Source organism: Saccopteryx bilineata, chromosome 5 (genome assembly GCF_036850765.1).
Source record: "Saccopteryx bilineata isolate mSacBil1 chromosome 5, mSacBil1_pri_phased_curated, whole genome shotgun sequence".
NCBI lineage: Eukaryota > Metazoa > Chordata > Mammalia > Chiroptera > Emballonuridae > Saccopteryx > Saccopteryx bilineata.
This window is the reverse complement of record NC_089494.1, coordinates 183,082,525-183,109,627: the sequence shown is the minus strand read 5'-3', so window position 1 is coordinate 183,109,627 and position 27,103 is coordinate 183,082,525. Positions and strand designations below refer to the sequence as shown.

The following is a 27,103-nucleotide window of genomic DNA, read 5'->3' as shown; positions in this document are numbered from 1 at the left end:
TGTCCTATTTTTATTCACAAGACTTCAAAAAGCTTGTTTACTGAGAAATTGGCATAGCATCAAGTGTAACTTTTACTTAAAGATACATGGAATACATCTGCATGATAGCTTAATAACAATATAATATCAAAAGGCATTAATTGCTATTGCTTCTATGGTTCCCACAACATTCCTCTCTTTATCTCAAGGGATAACCTTGAAAGGAACAGAAATCTTATGAGAATGTTTTACTGAGAAAAAAGCCCAGCAACTGCCTTCAGTCTCATAGACCTGTTTCAGTGACCCACCTTCAAGTCACAAAACAATTCTCTTGGCAAAACATTCTTTTCTTGTTGGCTGTGTTCCCATACAAGGCCATGCAATGGATTATTCCACTATAAAACAGATTTTTATTTTTAAGAAATTAAATATGTATACAATGTGAAGTTTATATGGCACTCCAAAATATTAATTAGATTTAATTAATGTCAAAAGGAATCAACTTAATTCACAGCAGTTATATCTACAGTTACAACATAGTATAATTAGACTAAAATACATCAATCATCAGACATGGCTAAAGAAGTAAGGATTATATTTACCAAACTTTTCAGCTGCCTACATCTCTGAGGACATAGGGACCTACCTTAGAATCCTCTTTAAGTTGGGGCTATGTTATTGATCACTCTAATATCAGCTTTGAAACACAGCTGTTTGAAAGAAAGCTTACTAAAATAAAAGGTATGTTCTGTCACTTCTAGTAACAGAAAACATTTACTTTCTTAGCTATTATATGTGACAACTAGTTAACATTAGTTGTTCATATTAAACTGGTTCTTAACTGATGGGGGGGGGCGTTATGTTTGTGTCAGAGAACTGAGTATAAAAAAATCAAAAGAAAACCTAAAAAATTTCCCTAAAAATTTCATGCTAGAATAGTATAATGATTAAAAGCCACTAAATTAAAAGCATTTCAAATTTTACTGGGATCTAAGACTAAAAAACAAGAAACCCAAAAGAAAAGACTTGGAAAGTGCTTTTCAATGAAGCTAGCAATTAAGACCCATGTTTCACATTGCTTCTGGATCTCCATCTCCCGGCTGGCGAGCCACGCTGAAGGCAGACTGAGATTAGTAAGCGGAAAGCTGTATAAGCTGCAAAGAGGTAAGGGTACGTGGTTCTTGCACTGCTGCTGGCTAACACCCACAGTTCTCACCGCACCGGGGATTCAACGCGGGCAACTTCAGTCACCTGCTCTGCCGGCTCAGCTCCCAAGGCCCTTGTTAAGTTTACATGGAATATATTCCAAAGTGCCTATAAAGGGTCCCCGCCCCCGTCCTCTGAACACTCCAGAAGGCAGTTTCTGGATTGTTAGTATTTAATTTCAGCTTTTTCTTGCTTTCACTTGAGCCTTCCATGTTTATGATGATCCACTATTCACACTCAAAGAGCCTCAGAGCACAGGGGCTGGAAACCCACGTGCACAAGCTGATGGAGAGTGAATGGACCAGCATCTGGGAGAGAGTGAGTTTCTTCAGGTCGTCATTTAGATGACAAATTGGAAACGTTCAGTCCTTTTCTTTAGCAGCAGGGACAAGAGTCCCTGCCTACCCTGTGCCGTGCCATTGCCTTGTTTCATCGCCCAGCATCCTATGGGGTATGGTCCTCTAAATGTCCCCACCTTCATTAAGACACAGAATCAGTAATGAGAAATGACTCCCTCTGGGAGAGGCAAAACAGAATTTACCCATGCCTCTTTCTTTGTCCCAAACCTGTAGTTTTTCTGACTTGCACCTTCTCTTTCCTGCATACAATTCAACAACACAGATAGAAACAAGCCTTTCAAGAATTACAACAGCATCAGTAAAGAGAGGATGACAATGTCCCTCCTGTGTCCTCTTACAGCAAAAGGCCTCGCTGTTCCAGAAAATGTCTAACAGGCTAGCATCTCCCTTACCAATCTCTCAAACTGGGAAATCATATAAAGAATAACTTTAAACCTAATACAGTTGGCAAAACATGACCAGATATTAAAAATGAATGTTGGTGGCATTAACAATCTAATGGGGTGATACTAAAATGAAGGAGAACTGTTTTATATCTATCCTTATTTATCCCTGTTCTTTTCCATGAGAAGAAAAATTTACAAATCTGAGTAAAACAGGATAAAGAAATCAATAAGTAGGAGTTCACAAGAGAGTTTAAGCCTTTATATATGCTAAATTATTACATACACCATTTTCTTGAACCCTGTTTTCAGGTTTTTTACTATCATTAGATACTGATTTTGCTTGAATTACTTTCATAGCCACTAGTTGGAAATACTTCACAACATTAGTAGGCTCCAAAAGCTTTTTTTTTATTTGTAAAAATTGTAACTATAAACAAGCTATAGCGACACTGAGTAGCCCCTGTATCTTCAGAACCTGAGCATTCCGGTGCTCTTCAAATAAAGCTAAATTTTCACAATTGTTAGAAAGCAGAAATTTCAGTCAACCGACTGGTAGAGTGCATAGAAACTCAACAAGCTGTTTCAACGACTTCGCTCTCAGTGTAAATGAGCTGACTGTATGGCACTGTTTTTGTGTTTCCCTCCTGAGATGTCACCTCTTGAAGAATTCCTACCAACGCACAACGAATTCAAAGACAAGCAGTCCCCCTTAAAATTAATTTTAACTTTTTTCTAATCTAAAATATCTTAAGGTAGAAAGGGCAATTTTCCTCAGCAGAAACATACTTCCCTTTGTCCCCAAGTAGACTCTGAGTTCTAATCACATTGAGTCCAAATGCCACTCAATGATTATATGTTCCAACCCAGATAACAAGACATGTTGCTAACTTAGCATTTGCTGACAAATGCCTCTTTATTCAAGTTTCCCCCTCACTGGTGGTATTATTAGCAATGAAGAGAGTGACTTAGAGGCCGACTTTTTCAAAGGCTAAAGCAGAGCAAGGATAAATTTTCATCCAAGTTTAGCCCATGATCTGCAAAGCATTTCATTTAGATTACATTTCCTAAAACTGAATAACATGTTTACTACAGAAATTTTCAAAGTATGCTGCTAATAAATTTTTTCACTCCACAAACATATTTATTTTTATAAAGATTTTTATTTATGATTTTAAAAAGACAGGAAGGAAGAGAGAGAGGGAAACATCTGTTTGTTTTTCCACTTATTTATGCATTCATTAGTTGGTTCTTTTTTTTTAATTTTTTTATTTTTCAAGAGAAAGGAAGGGAGAGAGAGAGAAAAAACCCCATCAATCTGTTGTCCCACTTATTTATACATTCACTAGCTGACTAGCTGATTCTTTTATGTGCCCTGCCTGGGGATAGAACCCACAACCTTGGCTTATCAGGACAATGACTCTAACCAACTGAGCCATCCAGTCAAGGACTCTACAAACATACTTAAATGCTTCTAAATGCTAAGCGCACACACACACACAAAAAAAAAAACTTGAAAGAGATACTGAATAAACTATACATTCCAGCAGGGTAGGGGCCTAAATACCTTGTTCAGCATGTGTCTTCAAGGCCCGCCTAAACAAGGCACTACACATCAAATATTTGCTGAAACATGAATGACAAAACCTAGCTTTCAAGAAATTCATAATCCTTGAAGTGTCAAGCACTATTCTAGGCTCTCAGCAACAGCAAAAAGCAAAACAAAAGTTGTGCCCTTGAGGCACTTATATTTTACTGGTGGTGAGGTGGGGAGGTGAGAAGACAGTAACTAAAAATATATACAGTACATACAGTGTAGGTGACAGGCTCTAAAGAGAAAAACGGTGTAATGAACGGGAGGTGAGCTTTTCTTGTTTTGCAACCATATACTTGGAAGATCTTTCTGATAAGACTGGGATTTAAATGGAGTAAGGGAGCAAGTCTTGCAAACATTTTGGGTGAAAGTGTAACAAAAGAGAAATAACTAATATGTAGTCAACTGATGATAACACAATTCACAACCAGTGTCACAGGCATGTGGCTGGGTTTGCTAGCTACCTACCTACCAAACTCCACTTCTTCCCGGGCACCCAGTGAGACCGTGTGCCTCCACAACTCATGCAGTTTGGGGTGGCCTCAGGACTTGTCTCTGCCAGTGGAAGGTGAGAGCAGTGGTGCCTGTCACTTCTGCGACGAGGCTTTCAGAGCGGTGTGTGGACTCCACGCTCTCTTTCTTCCCGTCCACATACGGCAGAGGATGAAGGGTCAGCAGAGCCGTGTGGATGGGGCCTGGGACCCTGCGGCCCTGCATGGGGAACAGGCATCACTGACTGAGCATGCAACCGGCATAAACAAAATGCTCCTCTGTCCATTAGTCTGAGACCCTCGAAGACAAAGAGTAGGCCGTTTCCATCGTCATATCCCTAGAACCTGGCACAGCTCCTGGCAAACAGTGGGTTGCAATATTAACTGAATAAATACTACTGAACTAGTGAAAAGGGCAATTAGTTTTGTTAAAAGGTTACTAAGGAAAGGAATTAACAAGGGTTCACAGTCAGGACTTCTTAAGAACAGAGTGAGTGGTTTATAAGGGATGGTGGGGTGCAGGGGTAGATTCTTGGCAGAGGAGAGACCATGAGCAAAGAGAGGAAGAAGAGACAGGATGCATTTGGGGGAGGGGAGGAAGGAGACACCTCTCCACATATGCACTTCCCTGAACACAGTAACAATTCTCCTCTAGCCTTCAACAATTACAAGACTAGACTAAAAATCGCTTCAGGGCATTTTCAAATGGCTTTTCCAAAACCAGAAATAAACACAAGTAATGGAACACCTATAATGGCACAGAAAGCTGCTGACTTTTCATGTGAGATGCACTCATTGTGCCAAACCCATGGGTCTGAAATAAGGGTGATTCTGTTTCTCAGTAAGTGACATTTGAGGCTATGTGGAGACATTTCTGGTTGGCACAGCAGGGGATGGGGATCGGATGGGGTTCCACTGTCACTGAGTGAGAGGCCAGGGATGCTACTAAACATCCTATAATGCACAGCCCTCATCTCAAAGAATTAGCTGGGCCAAATGTTACTGGTGTCAAGGTTGAAAAAAAAAATGTGTTAAACTATAAGCTTCTTGAGGTCTGGGACCAATAAGGATTTCTTGACACAAAACAGATGTTCAAAAATGTTTCATAAGACAAAATTAAGTGGAAAACAATTATCACACTATATTGAAAAAATGGTCAACAAGTTCACTTATTTTTTTTTCCTTCTCCTTCCTTCTAGAAGGCTTCCAATTCAAATTATAAAAGAAGCCAATAAAAAGTGTTAGAAACCTAAATGATAAACACAGTTTAAGTACATTTTGATAAAGCAAATTCTGTAAGTTCTATCAAATTCTGCCCAAATTCTACTAAATTTCTGCCCAAAACAAAATCTTTGAAAAGACTATCTCTCCCCATTGAAAATTCCATTATTATTTTCCAAGAGCTACATAAATAACAAAAGTAGTAATGGTCTTCTATAAAAGACCAATAATTGTTCTACATATTGAGAAATGCAATTCTGTCAGTTAATTTAGACCAATGAAAAAGCAAACAGAATGAAATAAAACATAAACTAAATATCGGTGATCTAAGCTAATCTTACTGAGTCCTTTCATCCCGTCACTAATTACTGCTTCCCACGCCTAACCTCAATAGCCATTCATTTGTTTTCTCAAAATTTAAATGAGAGTAAATAACTTTCACACATTTCATAATGAGACATCTGATTTAACTTCCAACATTTGCTTGGGTTCTGACATTACAATGAATTATGTTCCTAGAATTTAAGGTCCTACTTTAATTTCCACTGTAACTAAATGAGAAAGGAACAAAACCTTTTTTTTTTCTTTTAAAAATCCCAGACAATTGTGTCCCTGCTCTTACTGGAAAATGAGACGGGATATCGCCATCCCAGAACAGCACCCTCCGGTAACTGAAGCCTTTTTGTCCCTTCAGAGTTAAGACAATGGCTCCCTTAGGCGTCAGATACCCTGAAGAGTGCTACCCGCTGAATGGATTTTCATGGAACATAAATCACTTTCCCACTACCTGCCATTTACAAACCTGCTTCTCATGAACCTTGGACCCTGTACAATATGACACGTCATGTCCCCTGTGACAGCGAGGAAGAAGGGGACTATTTGCATGAATGAATAAAGAGCATTTTCCCTTTTGACACTTAGGGATTTCCCCCCTTGTGCAATAAAATGTTTTATTAAAATCACAGGAACATCCAATTCCCACATGCCAATTAAATTTTAAAATACTTATATACTTGCATATTTCATAAAACTGTTGAGCATTTTAACAGGATTTTAGAAACATGCTTATCTGTTCATTTCCTAATATATTTTCCATGTGGATCAGATCTGCTCTTCTGATTTTGCATGAGAACTTTTAGGCAACATTTCATCCCATTGGGGGCATCTTGAAGGATTGAGGGTACAGACACACAGTAGATCCCACATTTAGTGGTTGAGAAATGTTTCCTCATATGTGGATTTCCTAAATTCATTTAATCCTCTTGAAACGGAACCATTAAAAAGAACACACTGTTGTCAATGTGACATCATTCCTATCCACTAATTCCATTGCTCTATATTACATTCAGCCTTACTTTAAAGTAGGAAAGTTGGAAATACTCCTTTAGGGATTGTGGTGGCCTGCTTTTTTGTAACCCTTATCACAAGCAGCTAAGGACCCCAAAGGCTGTTTGAAAGTCACACAAAAAACATCTCTGCTGAGTAAATCCCATCTGCCAAAAGTCAGCCTGGGCGTCTGTGTTCTCTCCTTTTCCCTGGCCCAGATCATCCACCGCCCCTGCGTGCCCAATGCAGACACAGGCAGATGCAATCACAGTAAAGGGGTCCAATCACAAAAGCAGCACTGCTCTGCATGCCAAAGGTTCTCCACACATGAAATACAAGCTGGATAAAAAGCCAAGGGGGGCCCTGGCTGGTTTGCTCAGTGGCAGAGCATCAACCCAGCATGTGGAAGTCCCGGTCAGGACACACAGGAGAAACAACCATCTGCTTCGTCTCCCCTCCCTCTCCCCTTTCTCTCTCTCTTCTCCTCCCACAGCCATAGCTCAACTGATCAAGCACAATGGCCCCAAGTGCTGAGGATGGTTCCATGGAGCCTCCGCCTCAGGTGCTAAAAATAGCTTGGTTGCAAGTACTGGCCCTAGATGGGCAGAGCATCAGCCCCAGATGGGATTTCTGGGTGGATCCCGGTCAGGGCGCATACGGGAGTCTGTCTATCTCCCCTCTTCTCACTTAAATTTAAAAAAATAAAAATAAAAATAGCCATGTGAGCAGTTTAGAAGCCAAAAGAAATACAAGGAGAAGCTGTTTGGCTTTAGTAAGAAGGAAATCAGCAAAGAGCATCTTGGATACATTTGAATGGGAAATGAGAGGAGAAGTGAGGCAACGGCTGTCAGCCCAGTCTGTTTTAGGGGAAATGGTAGAAACCAGTTTCTGTGACTGTCTGGCTCCTGGGATTATGAGTGCTTATCATCTGTACCAACAACTCCAGACGCTTTCTAGGGTCGGGAGAAGCAATGCCATTTAATATGACTGAAGAAGAACAAGAGTTATATGCGCCGATTGTGCTAAAAACAAAAAGAAGGCCCAGCATTTTTCTGAAAGTGACTGGAAATCGGTCTTTGACTTGGCAAGTAAAAGCTTGGGGAGGAAACAAGCCTAAACCAATCTCGTAGGAAAAACACGTCTATGAATGAAAAGACCTTTTGCATCAGAAAAAGATGGCAATAGGGATGTAGCCTGAGAACCTTGAGAATAATACCAAAGGCTAAAGCCAAACCATGTGATTTCAGTGTCAGACAAGCGCCCAGCTGGAGCAGCCAGGGGAAAGAAAGGTACCACACAGAGGAGAAGCCGAGTGAAGTGGGTGACAAATTGGTGCTGAGGCACCACAAGTGACAGGCTTGTTTCCTCCCGCCCGAAGGCGTGAGCTGTCCGAGGCTTTTGCTCTGGAAGCCTGGATGCTGGGGAGGAAGGCAGGCAGCACACATACAGCTGAGCTTAACTCTGAGGCAGAGGGAGGCTGTCAGCACCAGCACAGCAGGGAAACCAGGGTGCAAACAGCTACGCCAGCCTCTGGGATAGGTGGGTGAGTGGCGGAGCAGAGACACAGCAGGCAGAACGAGAGATTCGCAGTCCAACACAGCCCATCGCCCCGGGCCAACAAACGTGCCTTGGCCTGGAGAGGAGGAATCAAACACTGCAGCCAATTGTCACACAAACAGCTGTGCTGCAGCCCATACAGCCAAGTGCAAGAGGCCAGCGATGTCTTCAAGAGAGTGCGGGCTCCTGAGCACAGCAGAAACAAAGCTGCCCTCAGGGTCTTGCTGGATAATTCTTGTGAAGGGGCACTCAACAAATGACTGTGTAATTGGCTTAAGTCTCCCTCCCCCACCCGCCACGAAAATCCATCAACCAGAACTGACTGAGCATCCTAAACTGTTAGGGCTGTGAGGATACAGAGGATGAAATTCTCTTTCTGACCTCAAAGGGCTGTTGTCATACAGGATAGACAATTTTCTCCAAAATGTGGGTAAAGGGGTCAAAATTAGCATTGTTTTTAACACGCGCGCGCGCACACACACACACACGAGAAGAGAAAGGATAGAGTTCTCATGGAACTTTTGATTCAAATATGTGTGTTTGCAAACACCAGGTCATGACGTTAAAATATATTCCTCATTATGGGCAAAGTAAAAACAAATTTGAGAGTAGCTGACCTATTGAGGAACACAGGAACAGCCATTTATACAAAACTTTCACATATACTATTTTTTTTTTTTTGAAATCATCCAGCAACCAAATGAGGCAACTGTCATTATTAGGCTCATTTTTTCAGTGACTCAGAGAGGTTAACTTACTTGTTCAAAGCAGCACAACAGAGCCTGTATATAAGCCAGATGGCTCTGACTCGCATACATCCTCAAGTACCAGGGAAGTTCAGAGATGCTGGGGGCAGAGACAGCTGGAGCGGAGAGGAGAGGAAAGGAGTGAGAGAGAGTGTACAACCTATTGGGGGCTTGGAAAGGTGGGTAGCTCTTGGCTGGAATGGAGGGGCAGAAATGAGCAGGGCTAGTTTGGGGTAAGTTAAGAATCCAACCTGGCCCTGGCCCAGTAGCTCAGTTGTTAAGAGCTTCATCCTGATACAACAAGGTTGTGGGTTTGATCCCCAGGTCAGAGCACATATAAGAATCAACCAATGAATAAATAAATGAGTGGAACAAATTAATGTTTCTCTTCATCTCTCTCTCAAATCAATAAACAAATTTTTAGCCCTGGCTGGTTGGCTCAGTGGTAGAGCATCAGCCCTATGTGCAGAAGTCCCAGGTTCGATTCCGGCCAGGGCACACAGGAGAAGCGCCCATCTGTTTCTCCACTCTTCCCCCTCTCCTTTCTCTCTATCTCTCGCTTCCCCTCCCAAAGTCAAGGTACTGGAGCAAAGTTGGCCCGGTCACTGAGGATGGCTCCATGGCTTCTACCTCAAGCACTAGAATGGCTCTGGTTGCAATGGAACATTACCCCCTGGTGGGCATGCTGGGTGGATCCTGGCTGGGCACATGTGGGAGTCTGTCTCTCTGCCTCCCCACTTCTCACTTAAGAAAAATGTAATGATAATAATAATAATAATATAAACATATTTTTAAAATTTATAAAAATCCAGCCTGATGTAGCAAAGGCACTGGAAGTTCAGAGCAATTTAAAGGAGCTGAACAGACCAAAGCAGCCCCCATCGGTCCTGAGACTGAGGGCACAAAAAACTAACCTCTTTGGGCTTTACTTTTCTTCTTTGTAAAATGGGGATAAGTGAAATAATTCTGTAAAGTGATATGTTCAACTTACGATTGCTTTAAAACAAAAGTTGCTTCACCCATGCAGGATACTGCATGATGCATACCTGACAATAAACCTATGAGACAGACAAAACAAATTGTTAGAGTTCAGGAAACTCCAGCCCGGGCACAGAATGAGGGAAGCTGGGGCTTCCGCTCTGGGCCACTTATTCAACAGGGAGAAGAGCAGAAAATAAGGCTGGGTAGCTCCGGTAGGCTGACAGAGGACCTGAGGCAAGGCAGGGAAACTGACACTTCCAACCTGAGTCCGAGACTGTGAAAGGTTCCTGAAAAGAAAAGAACTACTGGGTGTGGGGGGGGTGTCAGGTAGTAAGGCTCTGAAATTAGGAAAATAATACTGCTCTCAGAGCTAAACTTTAAAAGTCAAGACAAGCAAAGTCATTGCAGAGAAACAGTTCCAAGGTCTACAAAATAGAAAGCATTAGTCTAAGGGCAAGAATGTCAGTCACACGGGCCTGGTCAGACCTGAAAGTGGAGGAAAGTCCAGATTTAAAGAGAGCCACCACGGCCTGGCTGCTCAAAGCAACAGACAGGGAGAGAGAGCCGCAGGCAACAGCCATAGCCCTTGGAGGTTCAGGACCTACTGGCAAAGTCAGCCCCTGATGGAGGAGACGCAGGCAGCCCATGCCAACTGCCTCTGGGTGTTCCCACTGGCAAGCCTTCCGCCCAGGAGTGTAATGGATGCCTCGGACTGAACCTGATGCCGTTTGACACTTCACTTCTCTGTATTTTTATTCCATGCCAGCCAACGAAGCATCTGATTATGATTTGGCTTTCCAGGGAACACAGGCCTGACTACAGGAAGAGAACGACGATGTCCTGGTTGTTCCCACACTAGCATCCCGGGCCATGCAATAATGGAAAACAAAAACAGTTCTCATCTCATAGTAAGTCAGTGAGCTGGCACTGTATCTCCTTCCTGAACTGGGCTGACACAGCTGAACACCTGTTACACTCATCAAATCTTTTCTGAGCCTACATAGCTGAGAGTCATCAAGCAACCAAGGATGTCCATTGGATTATGCTATTCTGCAACACTTCCCGGGAAAACCCACTTTGACCATCTACAGGATCGACTTAATGGAGGGATGCTGGAGGCAGCCCAGTCTGGCTGCAGCAGGGCACAGGACATAAGGGGACCACAGGGGACTCAGGCCAGCAAAGCCAGCTTGCAAGTGACCAAAAGTGTAAACTAGATAAGAGGCAATAAGAATGGGGGGGGGGGTAAGAATAACTTCAGGGAGCGAAAGAGATGCTTAAATGACTAAGATTTTCAATTTTGGGGAATCAGGGTGGGGCCTTCACCTCTAACACACAGGGAGCATTTGGATTTGACTTGAGATGTTCGTCTGAGACACTATGGTAGCTATTTCCAATGACTGGTTGGAATCATAAAAACATTATGTCGTGGGTCTTTTCATTCACAAAGATTTAATGAGTATCTATAATATGTCAGATATTACTCTACCTGTCACCAGGGACCCCTGCCTTCAAAGAACTTACTATCTATTGATGTTGACAGGTTAATTTACATTTTAGTAAATGTAGGTGCTAAGATGGGCATCTGTACAGAATAAAATGGGAACATCTAAAATAATGAACACTACGGGGGTAAAAGAACCAAACCTTTTCAGCCAAAAGAGAGAAATCATTTTTAAAGAGAAGAATTGATGTTATTTCTTTTTACCTCATTGAATTTCTGAATCTACAGAAATGTTGATTTTAAATCAGACAGTAAAGCATTTCTAATAGTACTTCCTTTCATTCTATAAGTGGTGAAAAAGGAATAGCAAGAGGACTGGACAGTGTGATTTTAGCTGAGAGACTGCATCAACATGTGTAGAAAACTCCCAATAATTAAATAAAGGTAGATTCTAGATGCGTGACAGCGCATGGAAAGACAAACACCGAATATTCAGGCCAAAGACACTCCCACAAGGCACCGCCCATGTCAAGACCACACACTCATCTAGTTTCATCATCTGGTATAAATTTCCAACTGCAATTCACTTTAACAACTTAATTTTCCATTCACTGAAAATTTGAGAGATCACAAAATCTCAGTTGATAAGAAAGGCAAAATTAGAATGCAAGACAATTCCTAGCTATTTTTATTCTGCAACCCAACAGACTTTCAAACAAGTAATAATGTCAAGTGTATAAACCAAAGAAAATATTCTAGAGCCATCAAAAATTGTGATTTTGGAAAGACACAGGATTTTCCTTAATCACCATGACAGGCTCAACAGAGGTACACAGGAAAAAAACAGAGCTAAGAGCACTGAATGACAAACATAAAAAAATGCAGAGATAGAGATCAAAACGCAGAAATAAAGACAGGCTTGGTTAGAGCTCATACCTCAGGCCTACATATTTTTCTCCCCCACCCCCTTTTCCACCCCAGCCTTAGTAAAATATTCTAGCTCTGTTTACCAAAGAGTAAGATTGAAAGACTTGGGAACATTTCCCTTGCACATTCTATAGAATACACCTTTAAAATTGTTTTGTCCCTGGTAAACTACTCTTATTGTGATGCCGTTTTTTGTTGTTCCACTGGCCAATACTGAAGAACATCGGAGGAAGCTGCCCTAAAAATTCCTTATTTTACGTACTGTAGGGACTCTGCCAAAGCTATTTCAACTTTTTCCCATAGTATCCATTTTACCAGGCAGTGAACTGTTCTAAATAGTATCATGTATTTTGTAACATGAAGCTGACCATGTTTCCCTTTTTGCACTGGCTAACAGGAAGCTCAGAAAACATTTGCACTCACTTTCGGCAAGTTCAACTGCCCACCGGTGTATATTTTGATCCCTTAGTTTCCCTTCACATGTTTTCCTAATTCACTTAAAAATGATAAACAAAATAAAAAATGTGTACTAGTTAATAGCAAATATTTGCGTGCTTATTATCATTCTAATGTCATAGTGTTCCCACATATCCCCTACCATATGACTTATTAAGCCATATAAGTGTTTTAATATATAGTATATTGTTTTATATAGATCATTACTTAAACATATTAAGTTTTGTTTTTGGAAAAGGTAAGAGTATGAAAAGATGGACAGATGGATGAATGAACTGACAGATGGGTGGAGAACTTGATCAATATCTCATATTTCTATGGTGGCTTTTCAACCAAATCATGGAGAAAGGGCACTAATGATGGCAAATGACTGGAGATGCAGTAGGTGGGACGTGGCCCACCTGGGCTGCAGTCTAGATGCCCTCCATTAACAGCAGCTTTAGTTACGATCTGTGTGATAAAGAATAAAAACAATAACAACTGGTCCCCTGTAGTAGAAAGGCTACAAATCACTGCAGCACCGTATCTGTACTCTAAATTTGCCTCGTTTACAGGGCACATATAAGACCTGACTGTAAGGTCCAACCCTCTGCAGGTCAGAGCAGGGAGAAAACATATTGAAAAGACACGGTGTCTGAACCAGCTCAGAGACGGGGTAGCTTGGGCAGAGGGAGAGGCACAAGGTAGAGAGAAGGGCTTCAAGAGCATCACCATGAAGCCAACTTTCCCCTCAGGACTCACTCTTCCTTAACAAGGTCAGTGCTCTTTCATTTCGACATTCATTTCTTTTTCTCCACTCATTCACCCATTTCTACCCCTCTTAAGACCACAACCTACCTGCCACAGAACCAAGAAAACCTAGCCAGTGCAATGACTGCCCAGGTGACACCTGGCAGCAGGGACTCTGAGAAGGCCCAAGAACTGTAGACATAATGGCCAACCTCCCAAATTTCTGCAGTCCGGTGAGGGAGAGAGGCAAGAAAAGGCATCAACAATGCACTGAGTTGAACACTAGAACCATAAGCACAGGGCCATCTGACCAGTGTGCAAACAAGAGAGGACAAAGCTTCCCCTGCACCACAGTCGAGAAAATTAATCAATTACAGGAGGTCCTCGGGTTAGGCCAGTCCTGACATACACATTTCGAGATTACGATGCTCACTCCCATAAAAACTTTAAGAAGATGAGACATGAGTGTTTCGGCTTACGCCTGTAGTGTCATAACTATGGATTACGTGGGCAAACTAGTTTGGTCGCACATGGTGGAAGAATACACTGTCCAATATTACAGCATATTTATGTCCTTTTCCTTTTTCTGTGACTCAGTTGTGTTTATATGTTCTAGATTATGATTTTACAACTGTGTGAGGATAGGTCAGTGGTCGGGAAACTGCAGCTCACGAGCCACATGCGGCTCTTTGGCCCCTTGAGTGTGGCTCTTCCACAAAATACCATATGTGGGCGCTACCTCGATAAGGAATGTACCTACCTATATAGTTTAAATTTAAAAAATTTGACTCTCAAAAGAAATTTCAATTGTTGTACTGTTGATATTTGGCTCTGTTGACGAATGAGTTTGCCGACCACTGGATAGGTAAGTAACTTAGGCTAGGGTGTGTTTCGACTTACACCAAAATTCAGGTTATGTCACTGTAGTAGGAACGGAACTATGTTGTAACCTGAGGACCCCCCTGTAACTATATCCACAAATATTTAAATGTCGCTGTGTGCCAGCTCTATTCCAGGGACCAATGTTGCAACAGAGAACAGTCCAAGACCCCTGCCCTGATGAAGCTTACATTTGGGGAAAAAACAGTAAAATAAATATTTAATTTAAAAATATATGTCAGTTAATTGAAAAGTGGATGAAGGAAACCCGTCAGGGAGAGGCAATGCCAGGAGAGGGATGTGATTTCACAGAGGTGAGACGGGTGGAAGGCGACTGTGGACTGTCTGCTCCAAGCACTCCAGGTCGAAGGAAAGGCAAGTGTGAATCTCCGAGGCGGAAGACAGCTGGCATGTTCATCCCAGAGGTTTACTCATGTTAAGGACGTTATGTTTTCAGAGGGCAACACAGACTGCAGAGAGACTTCCATTCAAAGGGATTAAAAGAGGAACCTTGATGTTTAACAGAGAAAACCCTCAACCCTCCAGAAAGCTAGCTAAAATAATGCTATCATGGTGTTAGCATGGGCAGCTAGTTAGATAGTAACAAAAGAGAAGAGAGGTAGACTGGGTGGGCCTGATTGAGTCTGGAAGTTACACTTACTCTGGCTTAAGTCTGGAAGTTACAGTTTTGGACAGCTGAAAAACTGGCTTCCCAATCTCCCTGGGGAATAACCGGACTGTCGAGGGGAGAAAGGAGGAAGACCTCTGCTGAGCACACGGCCAATAGAAACCAAGGTGGTGCGGGATGGGGGGGGGGGGGGGGGTAAGCGCATGTGCAATAGAAGCCAGGTGATGAGGCGAAACTTTGAGGCTCGCGCAATAGGAACTAAAACGGCACCATAAAGAGGCCGAGTCTAACCTGGGAAAATCTAGGGAAAGGATCAGATTGGATAGGGACACGGACCCCTGAAAGATCCAGAAAAGGGAATGGTTAAGGGGAGAGCCCAGCACAAGCCCACAGAGGATAAGGGAAGGGACTGGTTAGTTTGAAACAAAGCCTGCTCTCTCCCAGAGCAGAGATAATATAATCAAAGCTTAACAAGCGCTGGTCTCAGCAGCATGAGTAGCATGTGTTCTGTCTCCATAGCACCTGCAGGGGCCCAACCACAGTGCCAGCCGCAGTGCTGGTTGCAGCCAGCCGGGGCACCATCGGGCCTTGGTGGCAGACATGCAGATGGGGAAATGAGGCACAGAAGTTCTGCCTCTGGGCCCTGGCCCTCCTCCTGGGCTTGGTGAGGACAAGTGTGGCTCTGAGGCCGCAGGGGCTGGACTTCTTCCACAGTGGGACAGAGCTAATAAGCCTCCTGGTCATGGATGAGACATTGAGCACCTGGGGACAATTTGTTTTACTCCAATAAATCTTACTACTACACTTCACCCACCTATGTGTGGGTCCCCAAATACTTTTCTCGTGACTCTGTGGAAGAACCTTATTTCCATCGGCAACAATGGCTTCAGCCTGGGTTTTATTGTACTACCTCTTTTGATTTTTTTCTTCTCCTTTTTCCTTTAGGCACTAAAATGAATACAAAGATGAAAAGAAATTGTAAATAGATTTCCCTCATGTAGCACCTTACCCTCATTCACCTGTAACATGTTTACCTAGAGTGACAATAAACAGTTCCGATTGTCTAACTCCTCAGAAAGAGCCATGTCACAATTACAGTGATTTGTTTAAAGAATTCTGCCCACTGCATAATTAAGCCTACAGGCCACCATCTGTCACTAGGTCCTCATAAAACTAAACATATGTTGCTTTCATCACAGGCTGACCTGAAGTAACATACACTCCTCTCCACGAGAAAAATGCTACGAACCTATTTTTCCTCTGGTGGAGGGGCTGTGGTTGATATCTCTTTGTTATCACCAATCTTTTTTTATTTAAACATTTTTAAATTTTGTTCTGTTCATGTTTTATCCATAACTACCAGCCAAAAAAACCCTAACAATTTCTAGAAAATTCTGAACAGCCTCTCCTAGGAGATACTGGTTGAACAGGTTTAGAGTCCTAGTTCTCTCCGCTGTTGAACCTGGTGATAGGGAGAGAAGTGTACACAGCAAATGCATCCTACAAACAATTCTCCCTTCTATTGTCTACTGTATCAAAACTACAAGTCACCAAAGCAACTTTTCAATCACAGTAACTCCACTCTAATGTGGATAACAACTTCAAATGCACTAAAACCATAATCTGAAACAGTATAAAAACTGTCATCTAGTGCAATTTTGATTCATGATGACAAGAATTCTCAAACTGCTGAGAACTATTTTCCTCATCTCACCACCAACAACTAAACAATCTTAATAAGAAGCAGCAGTACAAAATGTTCTGGACTTTAGTTTGATTTAGTTTACTTTTTAAGCAAAATAGGAATAAAAATTATGCCAAAAAAATGTGCCTATGGCTTAAAATTACACTAAAGCATTTAGATAACTCAAGGTTAGACCCTCATGGTAGAAGTGGGTCATTAACACTCTGCTAAGATCCAAAAAAAACTAGTCCTCCATCAGTAGCTTCCTTTGGTCTACAGAGTCAAGCATAAACTATATTTATAAAACTGGCCACAATTTCTTCATTAAAAAAAAAAAAGCCAAGGCCCTGGCTGGTTGGCTCAGCGGTAGAGCATCGGCCTGACGTGCGGAGGTCCTGGGTTCGATTCCCAGCCAGGGCACATAGGAGAGGCACTCATCTGCTTCTCCGCCCCTCCCCCTCTCCTTCCTCTCTGTCTCTCTCTTCCCCTCCTGCAGCCGAGGCTCCATTGGAGCAAAAAGGTGGCCCGGGCGCTGGGGATGGCTCCTTCGCCTCTGCCCCAGGCTCTGAAGTGGCTCTGGTCGCGATGGAGTGGCGCCCCAGATGGGCAGAGCGTCTCCCCCTGGTGGGCGTGCCGGGTGGATCCCGGTCGGGCTAATGCGGGAGTCTGTCTGACCGCTTCCCCGTTTCCGGCTTCGGAAAAATACAAAAAAATTAAAAAAAAAAAAAAAAAAAAGCCAAGAGTTTCCTACCAAGCTAATGACTCCCTTTGGCCTGGGAAAGTACCTGACCTAATTTAATAATGCAAAGAAGAAAGATTATAACCTTGTAGATCTCTTGACTCATGCATCCTTAAGTGAATGCCTGTCACCAAAATAATCAACCTCTCAAATCTTTAAGGGTTTTAGTACATCATATTTCACCTCCTTATTGAACATGAGTTGCACTTATGTACTTTTTCTAAACTTACCAACTGTTAGCGATGGGCAGGTTACTCCACATAGATCAGATTTTGTTAAAGGCATGTTCCCTTCTGCACCAAAATCATTTACCTCACTCACACACATGTAATGTAAGACTGATTCTGGCTATAGTTTTAATAGTTACCCCTGAGAGATCTTGAACATTCTCCAGAAATCTTTTTAACTTAAAAGCATTTCAAGACTAGGTCTTATAATGAATATTTCCAAGGGCCTTGTTAATCACTAACATTAGCTGTGGTGGTTCATCAGATGCCCTGTCAAGATTCCTCCCCCTCCTCCCATGACAATGTCAAAGTGAGTCACAATTAAAGAAACAGAAGCATGATCTAAGGACAAGAGCATGAGGCAACTTCCAGTACTGGTTCACCTCTTATTTTACCTTCAGCCCTGATTTCATCTTTGTTACAATGAGAATGTCACCTCCCAACCAGAGTAACTGTGACTATTATGTAAAAACGTGAAAGGGCCTGACCAGGTGGTAGTGCAGTGGATAGAGTATCAACCTGAAATGCCGAGGACTCAGGTTCAAAACCCTGAGGTTGCCAGCTGAGCATGGGCTCATCTGGCTTGAGTATAGGCTCACCAGCTTGAGCACAGGGTCGCAGGCATGAGCGTGGGATCATAGACATGATCTCATGGTCACTGGCTTGAGCACATAGGTTGTTGGCTTGAGTCCAAGGTTGCTGTCTTGAGCAAGGGTCGCTGACTCAGTTGGAGACCCGGGGTCCAGGCACATATGAGAGCTAAAGCGCTGCAACTATGAGTGGATGCTTCTCATCTCTCCTTTCCTGTCTTTCCGTCGCTCTCTCTGTCTCTTTGTCTCTCTCAGTGAAGAAGAAGAAAAAAAGGAAAACATTGAGGGTGCCCTGCAAGAAGCATGACCCCCACAGGGCATACAATAATGATTAACATTAGTGAAGAAGGTAGAGATGGTTCTGCCCAACAAAGCTGAATTTCATAATCCAGCTAAAATGATCCTTGCCCACTTTCCAATGCATTAAAATCCATCCAAATAAAAAAAGAATAGCATAAAGATGAAGAGTTAGCTGGGGAAGAGGATGGAAGCCAGAATGTTCTAGAGCAAAGGAGAAGCACAGGGAATGCAGGAGCTGAGAGCTGCAAGCAGAGGACACAGTGGAGCTCTGCGTTCCCAGAAGAGACGGACAGATTGGGTTTCCTGAAGCCACGGAGTCATAGAGCTTACAAGTCCCCTTCCAAAGAGTATCTAGTGACACAGAGAAAAGCTCACTATACAGCAGCAAACTGAAAAAAAAATGTGCAACTAAATATGAAAAGATGTGGACACGTATCTACAAATATATGGAAGATACAAATATGGGAAATTATCTTTAAATATAAAAATCAGGACGGATCATCAAGTACACATACACACACTCATTTTTATATACAGGTTCTCTAAATTTAGGGAAGCTTTGAACACACAGTGTATCTATAACGGGGTAGTGCGAGTTTGTCTGTTTGTTTGTTTTAAAGAAAGAGCCCATACTGTCAGTCTCCTTCCCAATGAGATGACAGAAATGTTCATCTTTCAGATCTACACTCTTCACTATACATATTACCTGAGAGGTTGGTAACCCCCTCCTCCAATCCCCCCATGAATGCTGTTCCAGCTCTTTCTACTTCCTAAGTGTCAGTGATCCCTTACTGGGTGGTTTTGCCAGTCGGAGCCAGAGTGGTTTCTTCAGGCTGAAAAGGAGGGTCAGGAGTAATATCCAATCTCTTCTATATATCTCAATTAAAGAAAATGGTTTAAATTTTTTTCTAAATAATAAGCACCTTACACAATATTCACAGAATATTCTGAGAACTTTTTCTCTTTCATTAGAAACTATAATATCCTGAAAAAAATAAAATAAAATAGAAAGGTTATTGTATTTCCTTTCCCCATCTCTGAAGGATTAGTGTATTCTCTCACCTTCTGGAAAGTCACATTATTTACCAGAGGATTTTCTTATAAAATCAACCAGTATAAATTTTTTCTTTCTCCCTCAGTTTATATGCACGTATCCACTTTTCCAATGTTATTAAAACCTTAAATTATACAATCAACTCAAAACTCAATCTGTAATGCTACCAAACTTACTTACAGTTGCATTGCCAAGCCTATAATATTGTATATACAAATTCTGCCTTTTGTAAAAAGGGAGATATTAACAGTTGCACATCATCCAAACTAGGTTATCCAAATACATTGATTATCAATGATTATCTAGACACTTTGATTCAAAAATGTCATGACTAATAATGATGTCTTTTCTAGCATAAATATAGCTATTGCTTTTTATTAAATCTTCTATCCTGGTAGTCATGGAGATAGAAAAAAAAAACAACCCTATTTTATATTCTGCTTTAAAATAAAAGCCAAAATGTAAAACTCAATTTTAAAAAATTCACCCTCTTTTTTATATTTCTGTTAACACAGAAGAGTGATGAGGCTCATTCTCACTTATCAACCACAATGCTCACACATTATACGTAAGTATTGTGAAGTACCTGAAACTTCTTATCCAAAAATACTGATGTACTGGAGTTAAAATGTTTACTGCCCTTAAAATTTCCAAGAGACTGGCCAACCAGAGTCATTAATTCCCCTACCCCCCCGCAATTCCAAGTCCCCCCACTGTGTGGCTTCTCCCAGCCCAAAGGTCTCTGTCAGTGTAAAATCTACACCTTCCTCACCTAGTATGACTCCAAAATTGACCTCCAATGCATTATGGGATTATGACCTTCCATTGTGCAAGTGATATGATCTGCCCAAGCCTTTCTTAAGCAATGTTATGGTGTTGCGATCTACTGATCTGTACTAGACCCACTCAGTGTTGTTTATCACACCTGACAAGGGTGTTAGTATGACAGACAGCAGAAATGAGAAAGCACCAAGGAAATGAGACCTCCTGGGAGAAAAGAGGCAACACTGGCTGGCCTTTCAGAGCTGTTTCATTTCAAATCCAGTTCTACTATTTACTGACTGTGTCAACCTTGAGTGATTTCACCACTCTGAGAATCAGTTCTCACAGTGAGAAATGAAGATACTCATAGTGCTAATTCATGGGATATTTGTGATAAAAGAATTTTTTTTTTTTTAAAAAAAGCCTTCAGTACAATGCCTGGCTCACGGTAAACAATAAATATTAGCTATTTTCAGAAACCTGCTTCCCATTTCAGGAACTAAGAATGCCCTGAGAGATTTCAGATCATTAATTATACCTTTTCAAGGAGTTGGCTACATCATTTCAGATCACAAGATTCAACGAACATCCTGTTTTTTGGCACTTATTAATTCTGGAGAGTTAATTAGAAAATAAAATTTATTTTAGGAAAGAAATAAAAACAGCTATGCAGAGTTAATCAATTAGGCAAAGCTGTGTGTGTAGTCCCACAGCTCCCTGAAGCTCCCCGGAGAAATGAGTTTGGAACATGAGCTGGAAACGCCATCCCCTTTACTCCTGCAGGGCCAACCCACCTGCGAAGGAAGTTAGTTCACTCACAGCCCCTCCAAATGCTTATACTTAAAGAGAAAATTATCCGGGAATTATATTTCATTTATCCAAAAATGAATTCCCTTTTTAGCTCTTAACCCCCAAATAAACCCTGGACGTTTTCCCCCCTTCCTTCCACCAGTATTTATTAGCAGTTATTATACGCCAAACCCTGTGCTGAGCTGTGGGGAATCAGATGCAGCCAAAAGTCATAGTCCCTTCCCTTGTGAAAGGTCCAGAGGGTCCCCTTTGTCTAAAAAAAATCCATATCCACTGGACTTAAGCTTTTGTTTTTGTTTTTTAACTGACCACAGAGTAACACAAAGTTATGCCAAACAGGTAGGACTGCTGAGCCATAGAAACAACCATTGACACAAGGGTCCTGTCCATACTGCATCCAGAGGAATCAACATAACTGTAATCCACCCCTACCTGAACATTCTTCGTGAGTCTTCCCTGTGCGTGGGGGAATGTCTCCTTTGTCATGCAACCACTGGACTATGGAAGGTAACAGCAAACTGTCTCCAATACCATCGTCCAAGGTGGACAGCGCCACCTCCGTCCTTCTGGATCTGGAGCGAGCTCACACCTCCACCCCAGTCCTCCTGTGCCCATCTCGGGAATGCTTTCCTCCCAGCTGATTATGGCACTTCCTCTCCTAGCTTAGCTGAGGGGAAGCAAAGTTTTGCCCACCCCTCACATGTGTTATTTGGGATACTGATTTTCAGGTGCTCCTTAAGAAACACAAGACTCAGAGAGAGCCTCTGACCCTCCTCCTTTCCTGACGAACGGAACTCAGATGGGAAAACCTGCTTCAGGAAGGGAACCTCAGCGTGGTCACTGTAGTATATGCACCTTAGCCGATTTGAATTAAGTATGCAGACAGGAAGGACCCAAGAAAAACATCTGTTCCTGAGATTCCCCTCTGTGCCCATTGCTCCAGCTTGCCCAGCAAGAATTTGTTTACCATGAGTTATTTACCTGTGAACTGTGTTCTTTCCCTTTGAAATCCCAGGCCCCTGCCCCTCTTCTCCTCTGCCCAAAATGACATATAAACCTTAACTGCCTAAAAATGTGTCTTTGGGTCTCATATCTCATGACACCCCAAAAGGTACACCCGTAATAAACTTGGACATTTTCTCCTGTTAATCTGTCTCATGTTAATTTATCAGTCCAGCAAGAACTTGGAAGGTGGGAGGAAAAGTTCTATTTTGTGTGTCCCCATACCACACGCCCCAGCCGAGAGCGTCTAAAGCAGGGGTAGTCAACCTTTTTATACCTACTGCCCACTTTTGTATCTCTGTTAGTGGTAAAATTTTCTAACCGCCCACTGGTTCCACAGTAATGGTGCTTTATCAAGTAGGGAAGTAACTTTATTTTATAAAATTTATAAAGCAGAGTTACAGCAAGTTAAAGCATAGAATAATAATTACTTACCAAGTACTTTATGTCAGATTTTCACTAAGTTTGGCAGAATAAATCTTTATAAAACAACTTACTATAGTTAAATCTATCTTTTTATTTATACTTTGGTTGCTCCGCTACCGCCCACCATGAAAGCTGGAATGCCCACTAGTGGGCGGTAGGGACCAGGTTGACTACCACCGCTCTAGAAGGTAAGGACAGTCTATTTTCCACCTGTGTGTGTCCCCACATTCTGACCGCACTGTCTTGTGTTCGTGAGTGTATAAATAAATTGCCCTGACATAGTTATGAAGTTATAGGAGGCATGCCAGATGGAGTGGGGAGAGCAGGGGCAGTGTTCCTCTACAGAGAGCTGCTGAAGCAGAACAACTGCCACCCGCAGGTCCCCCCAAAGGGGACTGTCGACAATGGCACTGCATTGCCAGGGAGCCCAAGCCGGCCCTAGTCCCCCCAGTCTCTGGGCTTCATCGTGGCATTCTCTAATAGCCTCACACATGTTCCTCCTTCTGTGTCAAAACCACCATAAACTCAATCGAAGAAAGAACATAAATTTTTACCCTCCACGAACCTTTGCCCAAGGGCAGCACTTCACACATGAACCAGGCACAAGTGGTGGTGGGGGCACTAGCTGAGGAAATAAATATGTAACCAAGGTCCAGAGACTTGTTTTCTGTTAAATTTGATTATTTTTAACCACTTCTTTGAAATAACATTGTTAGTTTTCCCACTAAACTTATAGGAAAATAAGAAAGACAAGAAAGGTGCATTACAAGACTGTATTTCAACGCTGTTTTTCACCCCATTCCCAGTCTTGCTTCTCAAGAGTCTCTCTCTCTACTGCATGCAGCCTGAGGATGCCACTGAGGTTTAGTGACAACAGGCAAAAGCTCCCAGGTTCTATTTGCTCAAGTCAGATCTTCATAAACAATGTGAATGATAGCCATACGTGAAATTCGATGTGAGGCTTTATGTCAAATTTTCACACATTTGTATTTATATGTCAGATAAAGATTTTTTTCAACTATCAATCCCAAAGGATGTTTACATCATCCTTTAAAAGAATTTATATGCATATATGATGACTGGCTACAATATCTGCTTTGTTACATTTTGTGATCATGGTATCTCCCCTGCCAAGTAAGTATTTTGTTACATTTTAACAATACACAATAGCATTTCTTTGTTAGTGACTCTCCCCAGGTTTTTCTCTAGAAAAGAAATTACATACCTATTTGCCTAGAAAAAAACAAATATTTGTGAAAACAAAAATTTCCATCATCCTCTTTAAAAAAAATAAACTCTTTTGCCCAACCCAATTATAAACATACACATTTAGATGTAGGCTTTTCACACAGAAGTCACCAAGTAACTATCCCAAGGGTGACCACCAATTCTGATCAGGCTAGAACTGATGGGGGCTGATGGTGCTGGACGCACAGACAAACAGAAATTTCCACGTCTGATGCAGCAAAACAGCCCATGGAAACAACATTACCTGACCTAGACTGCTGGGCTCCAGTGAGGCCAAGCTCTCCAACTGACCTCTCTTACTCTGATGCAAAGTGTGGAAAGAGCTTGAGGATAAAATGCCCCTGGGCTCAGGCTTCCGGGGCGGCTGGAAGCCCCACCTCCACTGGCTTCAACCTTCCCGCACAGAGCACAGAGCACAGAGCACAGAGCACAGAGCACAGAGACAGGCAGCAACCCCACCTGGAGAAGGCTGCAGGGAGCCAGGCCCAGGCCAACACCAAGACCACGGCCAAATCGGCCGAGATGAGTAACACCGAAGGACAAAAAAAGGTCTTCTAAAATAGAAATAATGTCTAATTCAGTCATGAATAAACTGAGTTATTTGATTTTTCAAGCCAAACCATATAATTTTTAATAGTTTAATATAAAAGCCCACTTTTCAGTTAAAAACGAGAAACCTGCCACTTCGGAATGCTGGCAATGTCAGCCTGACGAAGACAGCTCCTCTCTGCTTCCTGGGCAGTCACTGTGCTGAAGGGCAAGGCCACCCCAATCTGCGTCCTAGTTTTTTCCAACTGTCATTTCTGTGGAACGCGAGATTCTGGCTAGATCTCTACTTTCTCCTCCTCTTCTCTGATCCCTCCTAGTTGGGTCAAAGTTAATGATTTCAACCTGGAAGCACAGGCTGAGCCTCAGAAAGCCCAGAGCCAATAAAAGGAGCTAGAAAAATTAACTGGACTGTTGCATGGCCCCGAAAGGACCCCCCTGCACTGATATAAAACCAAAGACTTGTTTGGAGGAACTCACTCCTGATTTGGCTTTCAATTTTTTTTTTTCTTAAGTGAGAAGTGGGGAGGCAGAGACAGATTCCCGCATGCTCTCAACTGGGATCCACCCAGCCAGATCCCTGTGGGGTGATCCTCTGCCCATCTGGAGCTGTTGCTCTGTTGCTTAGCAACCAAGCTATTTTAGCACCTGTGGTGAGACCATGGAAAGCCAACTTGCTCCAACCAAGCCATGGCTGTGGGAGAAGAAGAGAGAGATAGAGTGCACGAGAGAGAGAGAGAGAGAGAGAGAGAGAGAGAGAGAGAAGGGAGAGGGGGAGGAGTGGAGAAGCAAATGGTCGCTTTTCCTGTGTGCCCTGACCAGAAATCGAACCCAGGACAACCGCATGCCAGGCTGTCACTCTATTGCTGAGCCAACTGGCCAGGGCCAGCTCTGAATTTCTAAATGATGTCCCACAAGTCATTTTAATAACAAAAACATACAAATTACAGAGACAAGAAAGGCTGAGAACAAAGCCCCAGCTGAGGGCTGGTAACTTGAATGGAACATCTTGTGATCCATCTCAGAATGCCATCATTTCTAATACATTTTACCTGTATGGCCCAGTTGATTACCACTAGCAGATGTAAAAAGATCTAATAGAGGCAGGAAAGCAAAACATCACCCTGGGGAAATTCCATGCCTCGGCACTCTCTACATGGCCCTTGTCTGCTAGGCAACTCAGTTCCTTTCTCCTTGTTCTTCTATCTCAGTCATTACTGCTAATCCCTCTGTAGGGTATTAATTGCTCTGTCACAATTGCATTACCCCACAAACAAGAACAACACAAAGTCCAAAATGGATTAACTTTGTATTTATTGTATTAACTACTTAAAATACTGTAATTGCATCATTAGTGTATACTTTGCTGCACACTAAAAAGAAAAAAGGTAGTTCTTTCCCTTTGTCTTCAGCACCACTAACTTTTATGTTTTTCAAAAAAAAAAAGAGCACTAGAAATATTTCAAAATAACCTGTACAGCCAGTAACCTGCCTATAAATGTGATTTTTGTCTAATGAACCCACTGCACAAAACCAAATTATATTATTTTTCACAAGACTGACTAGAAATTGAGGTCACATAGAGGCCTGCTAGGGAGAAACTCAGGCACTGACCAGGATGGTTAGCCCCGAGAGATTACCACTAGTGATCAGGTTCAAATTGTGATGCTGTGTTGGATCAAATTCATGCAAACTTGCAAGGAAAATAAACTCACCTTACATATGCCCTAATGAAGAAGATGAGAAGGAGAAGCATGCAGAAGGGATTTGCTTTCAGTTGTGATAAGTGCAGGAAGGCACTCCCCACACAATACTTTGCCACACAGAGATCTGAACAGAAGCCTCATCACCGAGATCTCCCTGTGCTTAAAATCACAAGTCTTGTGGCAAACGGTTCTGCAGAACACTTATTTGAGGAGTTCAAGATCCTTGCAAAATGAAGTTCAAAATATCTTTCCACTCGCTTGTTTTGCACATTACTGAAGTTCAAATAGGAGTTCACACTGTTTTCTCTATCAGCGACTCCCACTACCTTGTGGTCCCAAGGCCTCCTCCTTAAACCACCAGCGCTCTGAAGGTGGGGCTTATGCTGGCTACATTGTATCAAAGGCTAGTCCCTAATGAAGAAGAGTGTGCATGGTACCCATGAAAGATGAACAATAACTACCATTCCTTGTAAATTCACTATGTGAAACAAAAACAAAAAGGGGGGGGCAGATCTAGTTGCACCTAGAACACAGACTATTGTATTTATCCAGAAATCACACCTCCTCCTCCTCCCACCATCCTCACGCTAACCCAAATTCAATTTCTCTATTGAAATAATTAGGCAAAGTGAGTTGGAAGTCAAAGCAATGTATGTGATTCACTTCCACTTCATTTTACCAGTTTGGTCCTAGGTTCTCTCCCTTTTATTCTTGATCCTCCAGCATAATTGTTCATTTCACTCCCCCTGCAGGACCCACACAGATCCCATTTTAATGAGTAAAAGTAGGAATTTAAAAAAAATAGCCCCATGTTCCTGACAATTTTTCCACTTGTTAGAAGAGGGGGGAGTGTTGTGTGAAGGCCAGAGCTGGTGGGCTGGGCAGCAGACAGCCCTGATCACATGCCTGCTGAATCCTGTAGCTACCAGGTCCTGTCCACGTTGCTGGTACTCACAGCATCGTTGTCCTCATGGGTAACATAGGAATATGTAAGTAGACCACCCTCATGGGGCTATTAAAACACCGTGTGAGGCAAAAGTAGGTTTATAGTTGTTTGTATGGAAAATAATACAATTAATGAATAATACAAGAATAAACTCTGT

At 42.3% G+C, this 27,103-nt stretch overlaps 1 protein-coding gene and 1 non-coding gene across 2 annotated transcripts in view; one reads left to right on the top strand and one right to left on the bottom strand.

Moving 5' to 3' along the window:
• Positions 1-27,103, bottom strand: part of TSPAN5 (tetraspanin 5) — a 187,746-nt gene that overhangs the window by 82,515 nt on the left and 78,128 nt on the right. The window lies entirely within an intron of this gene.
• On the top strand, positions 16,935-17,010 carry TRNAV-GAC (transfer RNA valine (anticodon GAC)). The gene has a single exon. It is a non-coding gene; the product is annotated as a tRNA-Val (tRNA).